This window comes from Gymnogyps californianus, chromosome 1 (assembly GCF_018139145.2).
Source record: "Gymnogyps californianus isolate 813 chromosome 1, ASM1813914v2, whole genome shotgun sequence".
Classification (NCBI taxonomy): domain Eukaryota; kingdom Metazoa; phylum Chordata; class Aves; order Accipitriformes; family Cathartidae; genus Gymnogyps; species Gymnogyps californianus.
Window position 1 is genome coordinate 87868653 of NC_059471.1, and position 25978 is coordinate 87894630.

Genomic DNA, 25978 nt, shown 5'->3' on the forward strand with positions numbered 1-25978 from the left:
AACTGGAGGCCCTCCAGCCTAATTAGACAGAAACGCCCAGAAGGCCCAAGACTGAAATATGGCATGTAGATTTTGAAATGTATGAAGAGACAGAACAGTCTCATTAGCAGCTGTCCAAGTGTATGTTTAAGCCTCTGAAGTTTTTCTTGACTGAGGGAAGGAGTAAGCCATGTCTATGCCTGAGGCTAAGTACAAGGAAAAGCATCCCACTCCTTCTGAAATGGCCCCCAGCTCCCAGCTCCCGCCCCAGCATGCTCCTCCTGGGCTTTGCGCAATTCCTCGCCACTCTCTTTGCAAAGACAACCCCACAGTCAGCAAGCTGATTTAGTATCAGTAATGCTGGGAAAGCCAAAACATTATAAGTCATTGAAAAACAAGACAAAGAAGCGATTCTGTGGAGAGTTTAAAGAGATATTGGTTCATTATTCATTATTTAGTAGATATATTTCTTAAGGAAGTTAGTCATGGAGTTTTGCCAGAAGCCATAAAAAGTGATAATTTCCCTTATTTCAAATCTCTGAATGTTTTTTATTTTTCTGGCGTCAAACAACTATTGATGGCTACTTTCTGATTACAAGCTTGTCTCTCTGATTACAGTCATGCATCTACTTTGTAGAAGGATGCAAAATTATGAGTGAATTAAAGAAAGAGACAGAGGAGAAGTCCGTGGCAATTTTAAGGCAGAATGGCTGTGGCAGAAAAGGCTACACATGACACAGAACTGACCTCCCTGTTGCAGATTCCAGGCACACTCGGGGACTATCTATTTTTGGAAACATAACAACTACACTTAACTAACCAGAGGGTGTGATAGAAATGTTTTTATCAAATTATCTCTCTCTAAGTTATTTGGGGGAACAATGCAAGGTAACACATTATTTCCTTTTTGAATTGAGTTTTTCCATTATCAGGAAATATCACACTGGCCACAGAATTATAAACAACTTCTGGTTTTAATAAAATAAAGAGGGCTTTGTGCTTCTTTTCTTTTTCTGCAAACACAACACAAAGGAAACACAAGGACGTAGCAGAGTCCAGAGATCTTGCGTGCAATAAAAAATTGTGGATAAAGCCTTCTGTTAATTGACATTCAAGGTCAATTTGTATCTTTGTCTGTGATGCTGTGGCCTATTTGCTATTGTTGTATTAGTGCCTGAGGTCACCAATCAGCCTCATTTTCTTGATAAGTTTTATGGGAAGACTATTTGACATTTAACTTCAGCAGCAAGCACTACTGAAGCCTTACTGTTACAAAACAAATAGGCAAATTTTAAGTGGGGATAAATTTTAAAGAACTTTTCTTAAAGATTTTTTTATGATTTTAGTTTTTGTAAAGGTTTTTTTTTTAAGAATATATACCAGGACATCCATTGTTCTCTTTTGCCCTTCCCTGTGCTTTAGGTTTGAGATTCAGGGAAAGAAGAAAATAAAGCGGTAGGAAAGGAGTTACTTGGCCACAACATGGCAAGCCTTACAGTACTGCTCATCTTCGTCTAACCTCACCCAGCAGTCAATATCGGAGGCGATGCCTGGCGCTGCGAGGCCGTTTCCTCTCATGCATCCCGGGGTGTGACCGAGGCATCCCCTCTGGTAGGGGACCCGCAACCCACTGAGGGAACAGAGCTTTGGACTGCGGGCATGTCTGTCTACGGGGGCACGCGCAGACAGACATGAGCTCACCGCCCACGCAGGAGCCAGCTCCTGTCCAGGAGCCACGTAGCCTCATTAGAGCAAACCCATGCCCAACCTGATGCGTCTGTGCCCAGCAGAAGAAGCCGAGATTAACTGGCAGGCATCCACACGTACGTGCCCTGGACACCCGACAGAAAGCCTGGCGAGCGCTAAGATGGAGCACGCGGACCGGGCACCCCGGCGGGCAGGGTGATGAGTGCTCCCGTGTTGACGACGAGGGGAAAAGGCACCAGTGAGACTTCGCTAAGGATAAATGTAAACAAGAAGGAAATGAAGAGGGAAGCAGGCAAGCCTTTGCTGGCTGAAGCAGATGAAAGGGGAGATGCCGTCTCGCTGGGCCCAGGCCCACGCAAAAGCAAAGCGGGCTCCAAGGGCACACACAGGGGTGGGTGGCTGGGTGGTGGTGGGAGGCAGCAGGCACACATGCCTGCCGAAAAATGCCACCCAGGCACGAGGAGGCTGGCTGCGAAGCCAAGCAGGGTGGCAGAGGCTGGGAGGGGAGAAGCCCCAGTTGGGCAAAGCAGGGTGGCGGAGGCGGGGGGCAGTGAGGGGGGAAGCCTGCGAACCCCGGCGCCGGGGAAACGGGGCCCTTCTCTGGGCTGAGGAGCTGCACCCTAACTACCAGTCCTCGGGCCACAGGCAGGTGAGGCACGCCATGGCCTGGGGTAAGCCCCTGTACCTGACCCCGAGCGCTGTCCCAGGTCCCCGCCATCGCCCCGGCCCCCGCCACCGGCAGGACCCCCTTACCTTCCCGCTGCGGGCGGGGGCCGCTCCTCGCCTGGCCCCCGGCTCCTCCTGCGAGGGGACGGCGGGCCTGGCCCGGGGGCTGCCCCGCGGCGCAGGCGGCGGCCGGCCCCCGGCCTGACCCTGCCCGGCCGTCCCCGGCCGGCGAGGCGCTCCCGGGGCCCGCCAACGGCGCGTAGCGGGGAAACCCCGGCTCCCCGGCCGCCGCGGTGGGCGCCTACCTGTTGCCAGGGAAACCCCGTGTCTCCTCAGCCGCGGCCTTCCCCGGCGGGCGGCGGGCGGCAGCCCGGCCCGCTCCGCTCCCGCAGCCGCGGCGCGACCCCGGGGGCGGGAGCGGCGGTGGGGCAGCGGCAGAGAGGAGGGGTGTGAGGGGTCCGCGGGGGTGGCGGTGCTTGCAGCTCCCGGGGCCGGGGCGGGGGGGTGTGGAAATTTAACGAGCAGCTTTTTCTGTGAGGCCGGGGGGGAGGGAGGGTGTCTTTGGGCAGATTTCTCCCAGTTTTGGGCACAATAAACCCCGCTCATTTATTAAGCTGGGGACTGTTTCAAAAAGAGTAATTGTGATTTGGGTAGGAGCTGCCAGCCCCTGCAGCCCGCGCTGCGTGGGAAACTGAAAGAGACTGCTGTATCTGGGCTTTGCTATGCAGGACTCTGCGAAGCAGGTGGAAAAATCATGAGCAGATTTTACCCAGACAAATGGATAACACCGCCTTGCCTTCTGTAGGGATGTTCTTTGTTTGGTAATAAAGGCTTTCCGATGACGGAGAGCGGTGGCATTGTGTTGACTAATTCAGCTGCTGTTCTCCTATCCGTAGCGTAAGGGCATGCCAGTGTCCGGGAAAGATCACAGGAGAAATTATGCCGCCACTCAAAAATGGTCTCCGTTCCCTTTAGCGGCACAACTGTTTTCCTTGGAGTTAACAACTAATCGATTCCAGGAATTTGACAGAGGCTTTGTATTAAAGTAACTGTGTGGCTAGCTGGGCCACAAAGTCTTCTCCTTTGCAGCTTGTCTGCAGCAGAAAGGATGGGTCACTCTGTCTAGATCCTTGTGGGACTGCTTTATTTCCCAAATCCTGTAGTACTCAGGCTGTAAACTAAAATAGTGTCTTACAATAAAAGTAAAAATTAATTTGACAATTTCTGACCATATATTTGTTACACTGAATTTTCTTTTAAACACTGAAAACTAACTTTTTCTACCCAAGGAGAAGTTTGAAGGTTTTTTTTTTATATTTCCTGCTTCAAAAAGCAAAAATGAGGCATGACCGTATATATTTTCAAGGTGTTAGTAAGCAAGAAATGTGTATGATTTTATTCAATCTAATATATCAAGACCTGCTGACAATAATGACTTACAAACCATCATTCATACCACTTACAACTAAAGCAGTTGGGAAATGTCAGAGCAGATATTTTTCTCCCTCAGAAAGGCCAGCTCTGCTAAACTGAAAATTTCCACAGAAACACACCAGTTTCCAAGAGAATTTTCATCAGAAAGACCTCTAAGACCTGTCTGCAGCTTTTGTTCAAGAGAGACAAACCAGCGTAGCCCCTGCATAAGCCACCGTCCCAGCGCTGGGGCCCAGAAGGAGGCATCGCTATGGCGTGCCCTTCTGCCAACAGTACTGGGCAGCACCCGGCACAGCCCGGGCAATAGCGGTTTCTGCCCCACAGACCTTTTAATGCAACAAATAATCAACAGACACTGGGTGGCACTCCCTTATCCCAGCAAAATCACTTCAGGTTTCAGCATGTGTGCCCACTCCTGTATATCGCTGGGCTCAAGTCTCTTCTGAAACTCCAATCCAATCCTATCCCAACACAAAACCCACTCGTAGAGGGACAACCATCGTTGGTTTGGAGGGGAAGAAATGCAGTAAAATTAGAAGAGATAAGGACATTTTGTCTCCAGATATATCCTCCTGCAGCAGTTGCTATGGTTTTGCACATTCTGAGGTTGTTTTGCCTCATCAGCATTAAAAACTGTCATAAAAGATCAAAGCCATCAGCTGAAGAATAAGGAACTCGATACATGTGCTTTGTGCTTGCTCCAGGGTTTCTGTGTCAAGATATGCCACAGGTAGTGTTTTTCAGAGTCTATTAGATCTTCAGGCTCTCTGCACACTGACCTACAAGGCAAGTTCTTATATCCTTCCCTTGTTTCAGCAGGACTAGAAGCTCTCTCATGAATGAGAAAGACACATGCTGTGTGTTGCCTGTGCACTGATAAATTATCAGTAATTCCTTTTCCCTCACTTTTCTGCATAATTATTTCACCTCTGTCACATACAGCGTGAGAGATGAATCTTCAGTTTAATAAGTACCCCTGAGAAAGTGAAGTGTCTTTCACTGATCTTAGGGGCAGTTACAACCCATCCTCTTCAAACATTCAAGTTACTGTACCAAAAAGGGGAGCTTTTTATACTGTTGTCATGATTATCTTTCCAGAGCATAAGATTGCCTATCTTCTCTCTTGCGATTTACTACCGGTTGTTGCTTCTTCACAGGGTTAAAAAAAATGCACAGGGCAAAAAAAAAAAAGCTCAAAGTTTTCTCTTAGTTCAGTGAAATTGCAATAGCTGCTGTCCATTTGCAGAAATACCTGACATCATAGTTTAATTCTGAAGAATACAAAGGACACAAGGAACTTTGGGGATTTTTTCTAAAACTTTTTGACCATGACTCATGTAAAGTTCATGAAACATTTTTCATGAAATGCCAGAGAAATGGTGCATTTTTAAGGTCCCAGTTTGTCACCTTGCATGAACTCACAGTATAAGGCCAGGAGTAAAATGAAGATTAAAAGGGGTATGAGAAGAATTAATGGTAGTTTTTTAAGATGCTAATTTTTTGTGGCGTTCAGATGACAGGTGACCTTATAAAATCTACCCAGTGATAAAGATTTGTTCCTGCCATTTTGGCTCACATTCAACAAAAGCACCAAGTCTGAAGTATTTTTAATCAAGGTACCTGCAGAAAGTCAGAAGATTTAGATATTTTACTCATTTATCTCATGCACTCTTTCATCTTTCTCCTACAAGAAGGATTCAATTTACTGAGTCACAGCAAAGAAACCATGCAAAATTTTATTAGAAGGGCTATGTGCAAAAACTATGTGCTACTTCACTGGAAACCAATGGCACTGGTCCAGTAACTAACATATGCTATCGCGACGGTAACACCACATAGGAGTGATGGGCTGGGCTGCGGGGTGAAAGGAAATGCTAAGCAAAGTACATGGTAGACGGAAAGAGCTATTCCAGGTTTATCTTCACAGTGCTATTTTTAAGTTTTCAGATGTAATCTGAATGGCTCACCTCGATACAGCCCTTCTTTCCATAGCTTTAGAAATCAGCGCAGCACAAGCACATGGAAAATACTTCCCAGTTACAGTGTGAACAAGCTAAGCAGGAGGGACCCACTGCAGGATTATCATCCAAATCACCATCTGCCCAAGGGAAAGGACAGCATGTAGTTGCCCTATTCCTGCAGCAAAGAAAGGACCAGGTAGTTACCAAGTCTTCCTTGCTCTCCGCAGAAAGTTATTACAGCCCACCTCAGGAGGTTTGCTCCTGCACTGGCTTGTTCATGCTGCCAGTGGCTTTAGCAAAGACATAGGTAAATTTATGCTTGTGTCCCTGCCTCAAAGTTTCTTTGTTGCAACTCCCCCAATTTCGGGGTGGGGAGGTGGGAAACAACAACAAAAAACAGGACCACAAATGTGGTATCCTGAAACAGGAGAAAGAGAAAGTAGGATGAGATTATATTTCCCCTTGTACACCTATGACATTGTCTTAACCTTCATCCTCTGAAGACAGTCACAGGCCAGCCCATCATACTTTGTGTTGCTTACCATGAAGGCAGGTCCTTCAAGTAACAGGGTAGTTAGGATGAATGTCAGGCCTGAATTATGGTAAAAGTAGCCTGAATATCTATTCTTTACATAAACAAAGGCTTTTGTAAAAATTATTTGGCCACTTAACAGCGGAACTGGACCATCAGAGAAGAGTAAACTCCTGCAGCCTCTTCTCTCAAATGAATGATCTGTCTACAAAAAGCAATTCACAGAGCAAACCCCTAAGATGGCAAAAGGGAAAGGCTGTTCAGTTAGAGTGCAATTTCTACCATAAGGTCTATCCCAGACCACAGGTGTAAAATAACAGAGCACCTTGTTTGAAATGATCTGTAGAGCTGCTAAGCAATTTGTAAACAGATAAAAAGCTAAATCTGTAATTAAAACTGCTGCCAATTGTTAGCTGTTGCCAGGGTAGGTGAAGGTGTAGGAAAAGTCAAGAAAAGGTCATTTCATTCCTCACTTTGCCTCCTTCAGGCTCTGAGCTTCTTTTATTCCAGAAGTGGTCATATCCTAGAGGCTATCCAGTTTCTTATCATGTTAAGAAGCTGGCCTAGCAAGCATGGACAGCTAAATTCTTCCAGTGAAGCCCCTTCCTCTCCATCATGTTCCTCACACTAGCTTGCTTTCATGGGGACAGAGAACTGCTCCTGCAGACCCACATCAGCTGGATTCCACTTTGCCATGGAGCAGTAACTGGGAGGCAGACAGTTACACCAGCATTACTCTCATTCCCTGCTGTCAGAGAGGCATGAAGAGCTCATGGGGAAGCTGAGCACTGGGTCTGACACTTACAAACTAAGACCAAGGCTAGCTGCAATGTCTACAAGCATAAAACCTTCATTCACAGTTTCTAAATGTTCTGCTTCACAGAAGTCAGAAGCTCCCAGTAGTCCCTCAGGAGCTTACCTGGGATCAGAAAATAATTTTATCTAGCACAGAAGACAGCTGGACATTACCATGATCAGGTTCAGCAAGTTCCCAGAGATGGATAGCCCATTGGACAATATTACCTTTATGTTGGGTTTGCTGCTGTGCTATATGAATGTATAATTTAAGAAAGTGAGATGAAACTTAGCACACAGCATTCTAGTTACTTTACTCCTAGCTGAACAATTACAGTCAGTCAGACGTTTTATATCCATATATAGCACTTAATCCTTACTGCAATAATTCATGTGCCATGTTACACTGCTGCACTGAGCCTCTGCCAGTTTCAGATCAGTCACCTCTGTCAAGTCCCATAGGATTCAAGGGCCTGTAAGACCTATTCGAAATCATTTTCCACCCTGGATGGCCACATATGATGTAGTTTCCGTCACCAGCCAGGTGCCAGGGGAAGAGCAACTGATGTGGAAAAGGGTTGTTGGAAACGGTATTCCTCCCTGTGTCATACCAGCTGCTGAACTTATGCTCTATTGTTATCTGAATCTGCACTTGCAGTGGCTGCCTGGACAGCCTCTTATTTTAATTGCAATTACTTTCAATTACACTAAGCTGGGGGAGGGGACTTAGAGTTAAAGCAGCGTATTTTATGTTTGTGGAAATGATAATCACGTTCAGAGAGCAGATTAACAGGGCTCTCATAATGATGGTAGTGAAGGCAGAAGACAGAGCTTTCATTCCCATAAAGCATCAAGCAAACCCTTCTTTACTGCCATCACAATCTGCTGCTGGCTCTAGCTATTTATGTTTATTTTTATGTATTTATTACGAGTTTGTCCCCTGCTTTCAAGGAGACACGCTTCTGCTCCTTACCTTTCAGGAATGCATTAATCCTGGTGATCAGTTAATGTATGGGGAAGGAACAGAGCAAGGGGAATACAAGCTGCAGCAACCTAGTGCAGTGTAAATCCTGGGAACAAACTGAACCAGACAGAGGAGCTGGAATCCAGGAACCGTTCTTAATCCTGACAATTACAAGCAACGAGAAAGCAGAGAACCTAAAATTACACTCCTAGGTAATACCAGACATTTTTTTCTCTGAGTGGAAATTTAATTAATGCATCCAAAGTTGGGATTTTGAAACAACAAAATCCAAGTTGTTGCAGAGTTAATGCTCATTTCTGCTGCTGGCCCCAAAAAGCAGGTGTCGTCATGGGCTGTTGGCTGCCTCCTCTTGTGCACAAGGGACAATGATTAGAACAGCATGAAAAGCCCGGTGAAGCCACCAAGTGCTGGCACGTGGCAGTCTGCCTAACAGAAAAGCAGTGGGGGAAATAGTCTCTTGATGGGTGATATCACTGTAAATAAGCTTTAGATAAGCACAAAGAGAAATTCATCTGTTAAAACCTTACTTTTTTTCCTATTATTTGCTTGGTTGCCAAATTTCCTGTAACTCCACCGGCTATATGACTAATCATGCCTGTTAGCATTTTTCCCCCCGGTGATGAACCTAAGTAAAGTTATGTTCAGCTCACTCATTACAAACCCAAAAGCACTGAAGAAAAAGACAAAGGGAATCCTAAATTCTGAAATCTCCTATTCCTGGCCGATCTGACTTTTATCTTCTTCTAAGCCCTATGAATGCCTTAAATTTATAACGATTTTTAATGATGTGATAGTTTAATCCTTGCCTTGCTGGTTTGTCGTAGGGACATCAGTGATCAAATCAGATGTTTTGGGAGGTGAATGGATCAGGTACACAAATGAGCTCTAGTAACTGCAATTGAAATGTCTCCCCGACTCCATACCTCGTCTCCACAGCCTCCATAGCAACCATGTTTGCAAAGGTTCTCAAAAATTCAGTCTTCAGGGAAAAGCAAACCCCTAAAATCACACTAAAAATCTGAAACAAGAAAACCAGCAAATTCCTGCACAAGGCACAAGAGGAAACATCACAAAATCTGAACTTCCAAGTCACACATCAATTCCAATTTTACAGCTGATGATAACCAGTTTTCAGCATCAATATAGCCTTGTGATGCCTTTAAAAACTAGGAGGGAGGGAGGGCTTTTCAGTGCAGCTCCACTGAAACCTGTGTCTAATGATAATTTGAAGTAATTTATAACCCATAAAGCACTCACAGCAAGGCCAGTATCACAACATCTATTGATATTTATGAGTTTGCAGGGCCCAGTTGTATTAATATGAATAATATATAGATTATTAATGAGATAAAAGAGTCTTTATTGTTCATCTTTCATTAAAAATACTAAGGGAGCGATCTGCAACCTATTGACATCTGGAATTATGGTTTGTGTTATCTGCAGATTTTGCTTCGTTTGCACAGAATGGGTCAAATCAAAGGTGGTTTATGGTGCTCTTTAACACACAGCTATGGCATAAATAGGCTGAAAAGACAGATGCTAGGCAAGTCAGCAGTTTACCGATTTGACATTCACTACATTTGCAAGGTTAACACAACTTTTGTCCTGAACAAAAAGAAATCAGGGGCTTCTGTGTTCCCACTGAACCAGATGAGTGCTGGTGTTTGAAAGGAGAAAGGGCACTGCTGTCACACGAGAACCTGCATTATAGCAGAGAAAAGGCCCAAAGGGTAAATATAAAATTCTCTGCTTTCCGAGGCAGTATTTATGCAAAATGTATGTATGTAAAAGTACTTCCTGGACATTGTTTTATTGCCTTTCATTTAAGGAAAAATGTAGTGGTTACAGAACAGCAAGCTTCAAACTTTCTTTAAAAATAAATTACAGTATCAAGCCTAAATTAGTAAATCTGCAAGTGCTCTGTAATGTCCTCCTGAACCTAAACATGCGTTATAAGAGGTCTTTTATACAGAAGGCACGATATGAATTAACACAAGAAGTGAGGAACCTGATTTGGAGTAAGGTCCTTAGACCATGCAAAGAGGAGATGCATTTAAAACCAGGTCTATCTATACCAGGTAAATAATAACAAATACATCACTAAAGCATCAGGCAAAGCCAATGTGAAGGCACACTTCCTGCATTTATCTTCCCTCTTTTTAAAAGTACAGCAGCAACACTTTGAGTCTATTTTGCTAGATTGTCATTCCTGGTATTGTACATTGTCCAGTTTCTCTGATGGCATTTTGTTTTGGATCTCTCTAGATCCACCCCACAGTGGCAGCAGCATTACCCTCATGATATAGTGCTGCAATCCCTACAACTGTGTATCATTAGTGGGAAATCATTTTAATGCTCTTGTAAACACCATCAGAGAGCCAGGAGACTATTCGTATTTGTTTTACTGTCACAGACTAAACTGCCTTATTCCAATCCTGTCCATCAAATTAAGTGTTGGACCGGGTTCAAAGTACTCTAAACCTGCCAACTCCAGGCTGGCTTGAACTTTAATAGAACCAGGCAACCACTTTCTAGTGCAGACACTGCAAGCATATCTGTTGCAAATAGGCGTATTGATAAGGTGCCCTTTCTCCATCATACAGAAGACTGCAATCCACATGTTGGAGGCACGGCACTTTGTTCCAAAGGCTTTGTTGGAAGTTTTATACTTCACATTGGCAGAACATTTCAGGTAGCTCATTTTCCCCACATAGAGAAAATGTAGATGTATAAAATATTGGATAATCTTCTTACATAAAACATCTTACATTTTCATGTAAAAATACTGACTATATTTAGTCCAAAATCTTCCCCTCTGAGGTAGCTCTTGTTTTTGACCCAGGAAGAATAAGAAATCTTGGCAGAGTGTTGAAAAAGAGATTTTCTGACACAATCATTGGAAGAGATGGTATGATTTTTAGGAAAAAGTCATCCTTTTCTTTTGGAAAGACAAAATACTCAGTCCAGCCCACCACAGTTAGCTATAAAACACAAAACTGTCAACCAAAACATGGTTGCTGAGAGAGGTTTTCAAACCTTAGCTGCGTGGGAGGAACAGGAGGTGACCCAGGAGCACAGCTAGCCAGGGAGAGGGAAACACCAGCCTACAGAGCCACCAGGCTGAAGTTTCTTCTGCAAAGTGGGGTGGCACTAGTGGCCGCAGAGCATCCCGGAGGGTGTACTGCAGTGGAGGTGTACCCTGATCTACACTTGTATCTCTACCTTTAGGCACTGCTGCTGGAAGTTGAGAAGGAAGCTTCATCTGCCCAGTCGAAGGCCAGGCCTATATTAAAAATATTTGCCGGAAAGAACTGCAGTCACAGAGAACAGGAAGGCACAGAGGTAATTAATGCATTTTCTCAATGCTGAAAAAATGCCTGTGGGCAGTCTCCAGAAACAATGCCGGTAACAAGAGAAATTCTGAATGACTGCACACTCCAGCACATTTCTTTTAGCCTTCACTCTTGATCTTTGGTGTTCGCTTTCTGTAAACAGCAAAGTGTTCAAAGCTAAGCTCCACTGCTCATGGAAAGCAAGATGTTAGCTCTCCTCTCAGCTGCAATCAAAATTTGAATTGTATGTTTAATAAATTGGGGTTGTGATGGTTAATTACAAGAGCTAACAAAAGTACCTCCTAGGATTTGCATAGCAATCCTATACAGGAGGAGCTTCAAAGCACAACCATCAAACATTCACAAGTGCTTGTAACCTATTCACTTGCGTCCAGATGCTCTCTCCCGTACCATACTGTGCAGGAACTGCCACTAAAATCAGCACGATTCCCCACAGAAAATGTTACTCAACTTGAGTAAAGGTGACAGAATTGAGCCCTTGCGGGGGGGAGCAGGGGGGATGAGAAAACCCAGTATTAGTTTGAATAATGAATGTATCTGAGAATATCCTAATCTCCTTATGAAGAGAGAGGCAAAATCTAAATACATTATTCATGATGAATTATTCAGTCAGCTGTGTGTGAATTATCCTGAGAATATTTTGCTGGCTTTTAAAATTTCTCCCTTAAAACAGATAAATCTAGCTTGGGAAAAACATCCCCTTCAGTGGCCAACCACATTTTCAAAATAGTCTGTCAGCCAAAGATAAATTTAAAACTTTTTTTAGCATTTATTTCTATTGTAGCAACATCTAGGAATCCCAACAATATATTTGCATTATTGTAGCAGCATGTAGGAATCCCTATAATAGCTTCTCATTATCTTCAGTGCTGTACAGACAAAGATGTGACTATAGTGCTGTTAGACTCAAATTAAAGTATAAACGTATCCTAACAACAGATTTTGTAAGCCTGAATCTAAAACTCTAGAAAGAAGAACCAATGGTTGACTAAGCATACAATTATATATGTATACCTTCAAGACCATCGCCATGAAAAGTAATGTATTTTCAATGTCACACCTGCCTCATGAAGTGAGACAGAATTGTTTCCTTAGACTCCTTCAGTAAGCCCTACTGCCAACACCTGAGAAGCTCAAGGGAAGGATGCATCTATGAATAAATAAGGTAGCTGGATTTCAGTTTCTGAGCTCTGAAATCCCTTGAGTGTAATATGCTTACTAAAACTTTTTTTTCAGAGATTTGTACAACTTATTGGGGTGGGAGAGGTTTAATACATGCATGCATAAAGAAACAAGCGCACCCCAAAGTCATCACAGAAGACAGATATTGTCAGACCAGGCAACTTAAGTTTCTCCATTCTTTACTTCCCTCCACTTTTTGCTTTGGTATGACAGTTTACAGAAAATATTTGTGTCCTTAGCAGAACATAGAAGGGTAACACAGCAGATGTTGCAGCTTCTCCTTCGCTTACTCTAACGCAACGAAAGGGCTATGAGATGGACCTAGTGGGAATGCCAAGTGTTTAAAACTCTTACAAAAAATACCCAACAGCAAAACCTTAGCACCACAACACCACAAGAAAAGAAAGAAAATGCACTAAATCTGAAGAAGAGACAAACTGGAAAAAAATTCTCTTAGCCTTGTAAGCCAAGACAGAAGAAGGGAAAAGTGTGGATACGAATTGCCATCACAGCTGGAAAATGGAAAACAGCTATGGCAGATCTTATCTCAAGCTTCAGTGAGAAACTCTGCTCTGCCTCTGCAGGGGGAACTTTTGAATCACATTTGTGATTCTTACTTCACTTATACGAGGTCTATTTTGCTTTAAATCCTGTGCTCATTCCTAGTTATTTTCTCTCTCTTAACTAAACCTTCATATCAGACTTTTATTAAGACAGAGGCAAAGCATATACCTTCCTCATTCTTTCAAGGTTATCTTCTGAAATAGGATTGACTTCTTTTAATGGAGAGAGAGGGTGGAGAGTACTGCTAAATCTATGGGAAAGTTGTAATTCCACAATTATTTCTAAGAATACAAAAGATTGCTGTATCTTGTATCTGGACAATCCAATTAGCTCAATGTCTGGGAATTAAGCAGGCTGCAGATCATGTTGGAGAATTGATCTATTTCAATGGAAAACTGTTGTCTTTGTACAGCAGCCTCACTGCGGCTCAGTAGCTGAGTCTCCAGAATCAGCCTGAAATTAAGCATGGGCCTATCGCTGCTCCAAGTAGGAAAGGTACACTGGTTCTTGAAAAGCACAGCTGTAACAACTCAGCGCAGGGCTGGTCAGTGTGCCACGCAGAGTCTGCGCAGGGCTTGTCAGCAGGGTGTAGCTTTTAAGCAGGGACAAAAAGAACATTGGAATTAATATTTCACACACATTTAAGGTGGCAAAAAGTCAATATTTGAAGTTTTGAAAGCAGCTGGCCCATGCAAATGTTTCCATCAGCAGTGCGATGCACAGGGTTGGGGACACAGGCATGTGTGCAGAGCACATCCATGTTGAGACAGTTACAGACACTGGCCGATCATGTATTGCCCTGGAAAGCCAGTCTAGATCAACTGAGAAGTAGGTCTGTACCTCCTTACCGTTGGCTTTTGTTCCTGGGGAGACATAAGGGGAAAGGGGTAGAAATGGCTATGCAATACCTGTTCACTGACTGGTATGCAACACAGAAGTCAATATGGCCATATTTTCGTATGGGTATTCCCAGTTGCTGAATTCACAGATTTGTTTGCTAAACAAGTAATTAGCTAAACAGAGACTCAGATCTGTGAAATATTTAGAAAGCTTTTCCATTTCACAGTTTGAAAGGAAGTTTTGCTGGTTTGAAATTTTTCACTAAATACATATCTCAAAAGCAAACTTCCATCCTCTTTCCCCCTCTTTTTTTCACCCTTGAATGACATAGAGTGACTGAGTGTTATCACAGCTTAGAGACTGTGTTTTGGAGGGGCTTTTTTGTCCTGTAATTGGTTCACTTCACTAGTCCTCTCCCCACTTCGGAGTGTTTCCAGCTGCGACCGAGAGCAGAACTGCGCAGAGCTGCTTCCCCTCTGCCACCCACTGCGAGTGCCTTTCCTGCTAGGGATGGTGCCAGGGCTCTGGGCTCCCCGGGGTGCCACGTACCTCCATGGCCACCTGCCTCAGCCATCAAAACTTAGAGAAGGGAGAAAGAGCCAAACAAATCCTCTTGGGAAAAGTTATCGGCTGTGCTGGGAGGGCACCATACTCAGCATAGGGGCTCTCTCACAGAGGCACATTGCTCTCTCCATCCTTTCTTAGATGTGGTTTATGATGCTTAAAACATTAGCATTTGCCTCCACAAGCTCTCCTGATACTATTTTAATCAGTAACAACACAAGTGGAAATTATAGAGAAGTAAATCATCAGTCAACAAGAATTAGTTAAATGTTTGGTAAAGGGCAGGTCCACAGTTTCAGAGTTGTGAATGTTTTTGTGGCCTTCACATTTTATTTTCTTCAAATTTTCATTCTCAAACTTTGTGTCAATCTCCTTCTAAGCAAGATAATTACCTTATTCTACAGAAGACCTTTTTAAGTCTCAGAGCGCTGCATGCTTTAAAAGGAAAAGAAAGGAAAAAAGGAGGAAAATGACAAAAATTCAGAAGAGATCAACAAAAGTAAGAGATGTTTGGAAAACAAGTCCTATAGCAATATATTAAGAGGCCTAGTCATTCGATCTAAAGGTAATAAAAGAGATGTAACAGAAATACATAAAGAAAGTTAATAAATAAAAATCAATATCAGTTTCTTATGTGGCACTCTTCATAAATAGGTCTTGAAGAGCTTTGTGTAGGAGGTCACTCTCATTAGATGAGGACAAAGACCAGTTACTTTCAATAGTATAAAAAATACTATTTAGAAGTTCAATCCAGAAGGTGATACATCTCCCCTAAAAGGAGTTATTTTCTGAAATCTCCTCTACATCACTGTAGAAAGCTTTTATTAAAAATAACAATTTTGTCAATTAAGAACAGTAATGGATTTTTTCTAGCAGTGTTTTCTGCCTTTTGAGCCCCCCCCCCCCCACATATATATATATTTACCTTACACTCGTTTATTAGGAAGCAGCAAGGAAAAGTTGGATGAAAAACAGTTAGGCAAGGAAACAAATTGGCTACTGGCCTCACATGAGGTGCCACAACTATTTCTCTTCCTTGACCGTTCTAGCAGTCCTGAGCAGAAGGCAGTCTAATTGCTCATGTCTTTCGTGATGTTAAATATCTTAGAGCATAGAAGGCGATCTCTCATTTCCTCCATAAAATAGTGGACTCTAACACAGAGTTTTTGCAGGGACGAGTATACCAGCGGATTAATGGCTATCTGGATTCCTCATCAGGGCCTGATATTACAGTATGTTTAAAAGAACTATAAGGAATTAAAAAATAATGTCCAGATTCACTAGCAAGAAAAAGAGTTGGGAATGTAAAATGTGATGTTTCCCTGTAGTGCGTGCTTGCAAAAAAGGACCCCAAACTCCTTCATTCATCCAGTTGGAAACTGCTCAGCGCTTGAACCCTCTTGTGCAGCAGTAGGCAATAAAACTCTCACAGGCAGGGAATTACCTCTGCCATTCAGAGCGGTACACTTCTTATTTATGTCAGTTGGCCCTATCTCTGCTTTGAACAGTTCGCTTGATAGATAGTTCAGCAAATCAGCATGTTACCTCTTAAGTGATTTTATTCACACTAAGTCAGAACTACACTGCAGGATGAAAACAAACCCTAGGGAAGCTGCCTGATCCAGCCAGGCACGGCCGGCTCCCATGTTGTTCTTCTGCTGCCAGCCATCATTGCAGAGCTTGATGCGATCAATACCACATCCCACCAAATGCCAGCATTTGTCATCTTAATGAAAAGTGACACATTTCAGAAATTACAACTTTAGAAGGAAATTCGTACAGCAACCAATGAATACCGATCACTAAAAATAAAATCGTATTATAGCCAGTGGCTAACCAGCCCAGTGCCCACACACTCTGGTTTGAAGGAAGCGTTATAATTAGATGATCAGTATTTATTGAGGTGGGCGGTAGCTGTAACAGGCTTCAGTCCTGAGGGTAGCCATGTCATCCTAGATGTTGCGTGAATATCTAGGAAGGTTTGAGCTCTTTGTAAGCTTTTGATCATTTTGGAGTTTGTCATAGGCTGAACTTACTGTCTCTGCCTTCTGTTTTGCTTTTCTCCTCAAGTTCTTTGATTAAACTGAGCCATTTTTGCTCCAACTGAAGTCAATGGGAGCTTCACCTTTGATTTCATGAGGCCCTGGCCTTGCCAATATAAAGGAATTAGCCTTTTCTGATGAGGGTAGTTAGCTGTTAATGGGCATAAGACAAGGGAAGGGCAAAGGTCATGGGAAGGAGGACTTGTATCTCCCATACAAAGATTAGATAAAGCAGAACTGAAAGGGAGAACAAGTAGACACTGATAAATGCCAACACTACAAAGCCATCAGGTAAGGCTAGATGATGAGTGGGAAGCCAGCACCATCACAAGAGGCGTTACACTGCTACGTGTCGATGGGCTCTGGTAGTGATGGGGGTGCTGCTGCCCAAACTTGGATCCCCTGTATCTCCTGGCAGGGGAGAGATTGCTTACATCTTTGAATCTGTTGCTTTTGTGCCACAATATCCGCGGACCCTGTGTGCTTATACGACTGCCCTACGTACAGTATTTGCCACAACTACAAGCAGCTCTGTTTTCAACTACTCACAAGTCCAATTTTCATCCTAGAGTTTGTGTTTGTCACTGGGGTCCACCCTGTTCATCTGATCATTTTGCGATGTGTCCAAGAAGCGGAAGGTGCCCTCAGAAGGGCATCCTCGTGTTAGCAGCCTGTCTGCATCCCCTTTCTCTCACCACAGCACCTGGCCCATTTGCTAGGAAGGATGTCCAAAAAGAGAGAGATGATTTACAGAATGGAAAAGGATTTTTTTATCGATAAACAATGAGTCATTCATGTTCCCTCCGAGACAGAGGCAAATCTCAGCAGCAGTAGAGAGGAACATAAATGCAATGGAGGGGGGTTGGAGGGAACCACAACATACATGTTTGAGCGTCCAAACATGACCCTTTGGGGCAGTTACCTGGCTACCAAGGATTTTAGGTCCCAACCCTTAAGCTCGTATTCAAACAAAATTAGGAAATGAGCAAGCACAGCCATAAAAGCAAAAAACAGTGCACCAAAGAATGCATTTTGTTTGTAGCAATGAAGCTCAGTTTCATATTATATTGAGACTTTGTTATTTTCTGGTAAGTGTTTTCTGATACATTTTGTAAGAAAATGATGATACTGTTGCAAGTATATAGCTCACGTTCTTGCTATGCATTTGGAGATTTATTGGGGAGTGAAGTCCCTCTGGGAGCTATTAATTGTCACTGGTGGATACAGATCAGTGAGGTATAAGACCATTCATTTGTTTGATAGCCTGTAAAAGCATCAAGTAAATTTTTCCTAGTATTTTAATGCTGAGAGATACAAAATGCAGAAGACATAAAGAAAAGGGAGAGGGAGCAGTACAAGAAGAGTTTGAGACAGGGAATATAGAGGGTATCTTCCCATCCTTATACCGACCCAAGTTGGTGAGGACTACATACGAGTGCTTTGATCCAGACGCTGTCTCTGTTTGGAATGCAAAACAAATCTGTGCGTGCCTGCACTTTAATCTGAAGTTCACAATACAAAAAAAACCCACCACTACTAAGTGGCAGAAGCATTTACTTAGCGGTTTCTCAGACAAATCTTCACTTTGTGTGATGACAGATCCCCTTGCAACAACAGTCTAGAGATTTGCTTGGTTGACTTATTGATTATTGAAAACAGTGCTTTACTGCTGACTTTCCCAGAAGACTGTGCAGCATGTTTGATTTTAACTCTCCCTTGATATTAGTAAGTGCAAATATTCATTTTCAGAATTTAAGCTTATTAGGCACGTATCTACAAAAGAACAATCGTTCATGCGAGACTAAAGTAACTGGGGATTTTGTCAGATGAGATCCAATAAGAAAATTAACATTATAAGCTGTTTGTCTCCATCTGCCATCAAGCAAAATGAGCTTAAAATATCTGCATAGATTAGTCTGGGACCATTTAGGCAATATATTCTCCATGGAACAAGGTCCACTTCCTGCAAAGATAGGCATATATATATATACACACACATACATATTTATATATATATACACACAGATATTCTTACATCCATGCAGTTGGATCACTTGTATGATGTGCAGATGTGTAAGTATTTACAGAATCAAGCCTTAAACGTACCACAGACCCATAGAACTGCTTCCATGCCAGTGATTAAACTAATGGTTACAAATATGTTTTTTCTGTTGCTATCTGACTGAGAATTATTTTTGCAGTGAAAAAGGGAATAAAATGAATTGCAAGCTTTTTTTATACAGCTGTTGTGAATGCCTCTTCATGCTAGCAGTGCCTTAGCTATAGGGAGACAGGGTCGGGGCGCAGCGCTGCCAGGGCGGGCGGCAGCAGGGCAGCGGGGCAGGTCGGGGCAGGAACCTCTCCCCATGGCCCCATCCCACTGCCCCAGAGGTGGTGAGCAGAGCCCGGCTGGGGACTGTGACCACAGCCATGGGGATGGAGCAGCTCCAAGGCCAAGCTGGGGGTCAGGATCGGCGAAACATGTGGGCAGGTGTGGGCAGAGTTCCAGCGTAGCTCGGGCAGGGACCAGGGGCAAGGGCGGGAGGTGAAATGCAGCTCGAGCCCATGGAGGCGGCCCTGCCCCAACAAGGTTTCCTGCAGCTCTTTCTCACACAGCTCTGCCCCTGAGCTCAGGCAGAGTTACTCCGCTGCACCCTGCGGCACTGGCCTTGGGCACACATCTCAAAACCCTTTTGGGTTGTGCGGTTTATTCAGGAGCCTATCAGAAAATCACAACATTTTATATATTTTAGAAGGCACTTTTTCCTGGGTGTTTTAAAAAAAAAGAAAAAAACAGTGACCATGAACAGCAGTTCATGTTTTTGGTGATCATGAACAATATTTTTCTTTCTGCTTTTTTCTGAACTGAGGAGGTGATTTCTGGTGTGCTTTTTGCCTGGTTTTTAGAAGAGGTCTTTAAAATCTTCAACTCTTTTATTTCTTTTAACACCAAATAGTGAACAGTATTGAATTACTGCCATAAAATACAAGTCCCCTAAGGAGACAGACATGATTACAATATTAATATTCCATGTAGCAACAAATATATGAAGTGGTAACTCATTGCTCTGCTCCTATGATTAAGGCTGCTGTTCCTACCTCTGTGAGTGACTTGACATACGGCATGCAACAAATCACTTGAGGGTGGGATTTGCAGAAGTTGTCTGAATGAGTGGAGACCACAAGTGTGAAATTAGACAACCTCCATCCTCCTAGTGTATTCAGTAATAAGAATGACCATAAATGTCCTTCATCTGATATTTGTATTCACACTAGCTATGAAAAGCATAACATAATGCCTCAAGCAGAAATAAATTTTTAAAAATCTTTCTCCTTGAGAACAGGCTTCATGAACAACTGTATATCCCATTTCATGAATGACGGGATTTTGTGGACAGATGTCTTACACTTTGTCCTTCTTGGCTCTTTGCCCACAGACTTGCATCTGTTCCTCCCATTCTTGGTATGCCTTTACCCATCCTATATAAGCATTCAGCGATCCCTTATTGCAGTCTTTGAGCTATTTACTAACAGGGATTTTGATCCTGCTCTGCCAGGTTGCTGTTGTGCAGCCAGTGAAAGCACATCTCCCCTCTCTCACTGCACAGCAGTATTGCCTGAGCCCACCTTTCCACCCTGGCACTTCCCTTTTCCACTCCTGTTGGGCTCCCACAACCCACCCTGAGATCAGACAAACTCCAATGCATTTCCTTTTGCCGCCACACTGCTCTGAACCAAGCCTCTAACCTGCTGACAGTGCCATCTGTAAGCAGCGTGGCTGGCGCACTCACCACAGAGGGAGCACGGCCGAGGCACTCCTTACCTTTTAGCAGTCTTCTAATGAGCATGTTTCAAAAGGCTTTAGATTCAAACATCAGAGGCATTAAACGCCTGTAGCACCCCTCAATGGAGAGATGTTTGTGCGTGACAGCCCTCCATTTCCTATCTATCATCTCAATTAGTAGTCTAAATGTAGCCAGGAATATCTCACATCAGGCTTCTAAATTTGGTGCCCACAAAGGGAATTGCTAAACTGAAATCCGTAGAAGCTATTTCAGTGAAGGAACAATCCTCTCTGTCTGTCCCTTGACATAAATATACAAAATATATATGAAATGTTTTTCAAAATGGATATAAGCCAGCATCCAGGAAGCCTCTAATAAGGCTTCGGGTTGTGTAGTCACACACACACGCAGAAAGAAGGTCTATCTATGTGTTTTTACCTGCTACATTTCTAGAGTGACAATTTAAAATCCTAAAAGATTAAAGACACTTGAAAAAGACCACCATCTCCCCACAAAGTGGCATCTTTTAGCTAACAATACTTACACTTTTCTTCTAAAGTTGAGAGTGTTATTCTGTTGACTTCAGAGCTTCCCACCACTTCTGCCACACTGACTAGCAGTTTGCTTTGTTGCAAAGAGGGTGAATTCACCTGTTCTCCATGGTCATAGTGCCTACGGAAAGTCGCATAGGCCCAACTTACAGCAAGAAAGATTTGGACTAGATAACAGTGGGAAAACTGTTCTAACAGTAGAGCTCATAAGTCACTGCAATGGTAATTTAGGAGGCTGTGGACCCTCTCATGCTGGAGATTTTGAAGAACTGGGTAACCATTTGTCAAGAATCATGTAAATATGTCTGAGAGGGGACAGACTAAGGGCAGCTTCTTGAGGTTCTGGTTGTCTACGATTCTCTGAAACAAAATATGTCTTAAAGCATTAGGCCGAAATAGAAGAGCAGTTTTCCTTTTTGGCCGATCCCAGAACAAAAGCAATATTCTTGTGCTACACAGTACTGCACTGAACTCAGCTGTGAAAGCTGTCATAACAACATTCATCCAACTATGCATACAAAATGCACACTCGCTTACTGTAACCATCGTATGACTAAATGTGTGTTTACCTACAGCCATTACTTGCCTAGCCTTGCATTTTTCTGCAAGCATTGACTGATACGTGCAATTACGGTGGCTCCATGCATAATTCAACGCACAAAGACTAGGCTAGGTTCATAATTTTTTTTTTCCAAGGAAGCATCAATCTTCTCCTTAGGAAGAGAAAAAACAAGGAAAGACTGGTTAATAAAAATTGCAAGCAAGCAAGCTAGCACCACTAGCCCAAGAGTGTCAATTATAATTCATTCCATTTCAGCTGCAGCATTCAAAACATATCATGAGCATCACACACCGATGCATATATTCCTACACCAGCTGAAATTGGATCATACAGCAATATACCGTTGTCGTGGTTTAACCCCAGTCAGCAGCCAAGCACCACACAGCCGCTCCCTTACTCCCTGTCCTGCCCCGCCCCCCACTCCCAGTGGGATGGGGAGAATTGGGAAAGAAGGCAGAACTCATGGGTTGAGATAAGAACGGCTTAATAACTAAAGTAAAATATAATATTAACAATAATAATAATGAAATATAATAACAATAATAATAGTAATGAAAAGGAATATAACAAAAAAAAAGGGGGGGGGGGGGGGAGGAAAAAAAACCCGGTGATGCTCAATGCAATTGCTCACCACCCGCTGACCGATGCCAGAGCTGCGATCCGCCCCTTCTGGCCAACTCCCCCCTGTTTATATACTGGACATGATGTTCCATGGTATGGAATACCCCTTTGGCTAGTTCACGTCAGCTGCCCCGGCTACGCTCCCTCCCAGCTTCTTGCACACCTGCTTGCTGGCAGCGCATGGGAAACTGAAAAGTCCTTGGCTTAAGATAAGTGCTACTTAGCAACAACTAAACCATCAGAGTGTTATCATCAACACCATTATTCTCACACTAAATCCAAAACACAGCACTGTACCAGCTACTAAGAAGAGAGTTAACTCTGTCCCAGCCGAAACCAGGACAACCATATACTACAGTCACTACCTGGATTTTGAGTCTCCATTCCTTCCTAAAGACATAACAATTTCACCAAATTCTGTGGAGTTAATCTAGATTCACTTTGGCAGAAAAGTAAAGGAATGTACTGCAGAGATGTCTCTCTCACTCAGAAGTCATTTAGTGAGAAGTTCTTCGACAGAAAGGTTTGAATAAAAACAGCATAGAAATCCAAAGATTAAAAGTGCATTGGAAAAAAACAGAGCAACCCATCATAACCAAGCAAGAGATTTTCAGTGACTAATGCCATAACTTGAAGGTAGTCATGATTTTACCAGGAAGCTTGGGAGTGTATCTGAACAAGAGGCTTGACTCACAAATAAACCTCTTAAAAGTGATGTCATATTCATAGGCCAAGATGCATAGCCTGAATTTATTCATGCTAAATGCCGGGCAGTTGGTGAGTTAAAGAAAGAATAGACATTTCCTATTGAGCCATTAAAAACAGGTCTGCTTAGTGCAAATGGAAACATCCACTATTAATATTTGAATTATAAATTTTTCTATTTTTTTTTAATTAGGCATCTGGATTGCCCAATCATGCCATATTGTAGAGTCTTGAATGGCTGTTTCACTAGCTTGCCCTTCCCACGATGCTTCTGAAAAAGTCATTTTTCTATCCTTATTTAAATGGAAAGCTTTCTAGAAAATGGGGAGCTTACTCTGAAACAATTGCTCCTGGATGGTTTTATTAACGTTACAGAATCTTAGCTGAAAGTTTTCATCAGTCTTCTCCAGAGATGATGCATAATCAGCTTAAAAGAAAGAGAACACAGATAAGACTAAATCACCTTTCCCAGTGTTATTGGATTTATCACTTAATGCAAAAGCAAACCATTTTTGGTCTCCTATTTCCCTAAATACAAACTCTTCAGAACTAGTCATATCTCTGCTGCTCCTTATATTTTACATATATCTTTAACTGTCTTTTGGGACTTAATCAAAATACTGATCTGTTGTGAACTAGGACAAATTTCACATTGTCCAGGAATGTATCACTTCCTATCCTGCCTTAGAAACACTCTGGCTCTGATACACCTCTCTGAAAGAAAAAAGTAAGAAGCAGAAAGGGAGGCCCTCAGCAGAGGTGATTTGAGCTGAAGACAGAAAGGACTGACCGTAAATAGGCTCAGCCCCACCCAACACCTTACAGGATTTTTCCTTCCTACAGCAAAGCTGTAAGCGTCAAAGTAGGCTGAGGGCTTTCAAAGTAGGCTGAAGACTGGTGATACACGGAGTGACAGAGAAGGTTTCCGCTTACACACTCTAGATTTAGTGTTGAGTCCCTCAATGTGCAGTATCACGTCTTGACCCTTGACAGAGTGAACAGCGATGATCCTACAGAGCACACTATTGATAATCTCCTTGTTGTTGCTGCAAATGCCAACAGAAGCTCTGCTGCTTGTACAGTTTGGTCCTGAGGCAGCCACACTCTTGAACTCATCTTTACAGGCTGTACTTAGAGGAGTGCTTGGCTGAATGGCTCAGGGTCTGTTATCTGCCCTCATGACCCCTGCAGATCATCTTCATCAGCTGGTATTACTTTCAGCCTTCATCTAGCTGAACTTGTTGACTGATGGTTGGATGAATGCAGACTTGGGGAGATGGGTGATGCAACATTTGAGAGGCCTTCAATGCTACATTTGAACTGGAAATTTTATTTTTCCCAAAGCAGTGCTGTCTAATTTGGCAAGACTTATTTCAACAACAGGCACGCATTTTCCAGAGTTAGCAAAAATTAAGCTTCTGTGTACGTATGCCAGAATGGGAACTATGTATATGCACACTTGAGAGAAACGGTGAGAACGTGTGTGTGTGTGTGTAAGTATCTGATGTATTGAATTTATCAGCCATGTTACCCATACATTACCAAGGTATTGAATGTATCAGAATACCCAGCCATATTCCAAATGGTTTTCACAGTTGATACTTTTTGGGCTAAATTCTCCTCTCCATAAAGACTTTCTAGAAGGACTCATGGGTTGCAGAGTCTTTAGTACTGTGTTCACCTCCCATTGTCATGTTGCGACATGAACGTGAATTTTAATTGCAGACTTTTGTTTTATCAGCTCTATCAAGAAGCAGCTTTGAAAATGGAAGACAGTTATTTTAAGGTGTACTGGGGTTTTTAACTAGCATCCAGTGATGACAGCACAATGAATACCTGTCAGAAAGTGATATCCAGTGGCTGACCTTCCTCCACACATCCTACCCTTTATCCCAGCCAAGATTCAAGTAACCATTTTTTGGCCCCCAGAGGTGAGAGAGGGCAAACCAGATCCCAGCAGCGGTTGGCTGAGGGATACTGAGGACTGAGGAAGCCCGGTGGCAGGGGCCCAGCACACTCACACTAGGTATTTTCTCACAGCAGGGTTAGGAACTGGAAGTTGCCAACATGGTAGTGAAGGGGAATGTGTGAGGGAACAAAGTCTGCATAAGAAGAGTATCAGAGAGAACTACCACATGATTCTCAGGGGCAAATTAAACCTAAGGGCCACTCTTTCTTACTGTACATCATGGCATCACAATTCTTGCACAAACATACCTGCACATATATAAATACTATATATATGCTTGCAAATGCACCCACACACATACACACAGCTAATCTCAAGATCCATACTCAACTGCTAGTAGGGGAAAAGAAGCAATAACATAATTCCCAGGTATGACTAAAACTGTTTAAACCCTCAAGTAAAAACTCTCATTAGTATACAATACTCCTCATATTCCACATAGCTGTATTGAATATTTCAATTCAAAAATTATCCACATAATTTATTACATACATCCCCCACAGGCTAAGCCTGGGCCCACCACATGAGGCACTTTCCCGAAGCTTGAAAGCTGTTTAATCTTCTTTTCTGGCCCCTCTGAGATAACTTCTGAATGGACTTTCTAAGCTCCTTATACTAAAAGATGATCGTAGTGCAAGGCCAGAAGTTCCCAAGTTCCCTTCAGAGGGTGGACACATGCTGGGCTTGACCAGTTATCAGTAAACATCAATAGATTTCAACTTCTTGTACAAAAAGGTCTGTGTATACTGGAGCAAAGAGAGAGAGAGAGAGAGAGAGAGTAGAAATTTCCTCATGACGATAAGAAATCACTAGGAAATTACCAGGAGGGAGAAAAAGACAAATATTTTTAAACGAATGGTCTGAACCTTTCCCTTTGTGACTGATTGAAATGAGAGTTATGAGGGCTGGATTCAGCCTTTTATTATGAGACATTGAGGTTCTGCGGTATATTTTTTCCTTTCTTTAATTTAGATCTGTGCAAAAAATTGGCATGAAATACAAATAAATGACAAAGCACTGAGAATTAGGCCATTTGTCTGTAAAACCAGATATAATCCCCAAAATAGCAAAACACAGAAAAATGCATCAAAATGTATTAGAGATGACAGGCCATATATTGCACAGGCTATTTATGCAACTGTAGATCACATATCAGTACCAGTGAGTCACAGAAGCCTAAC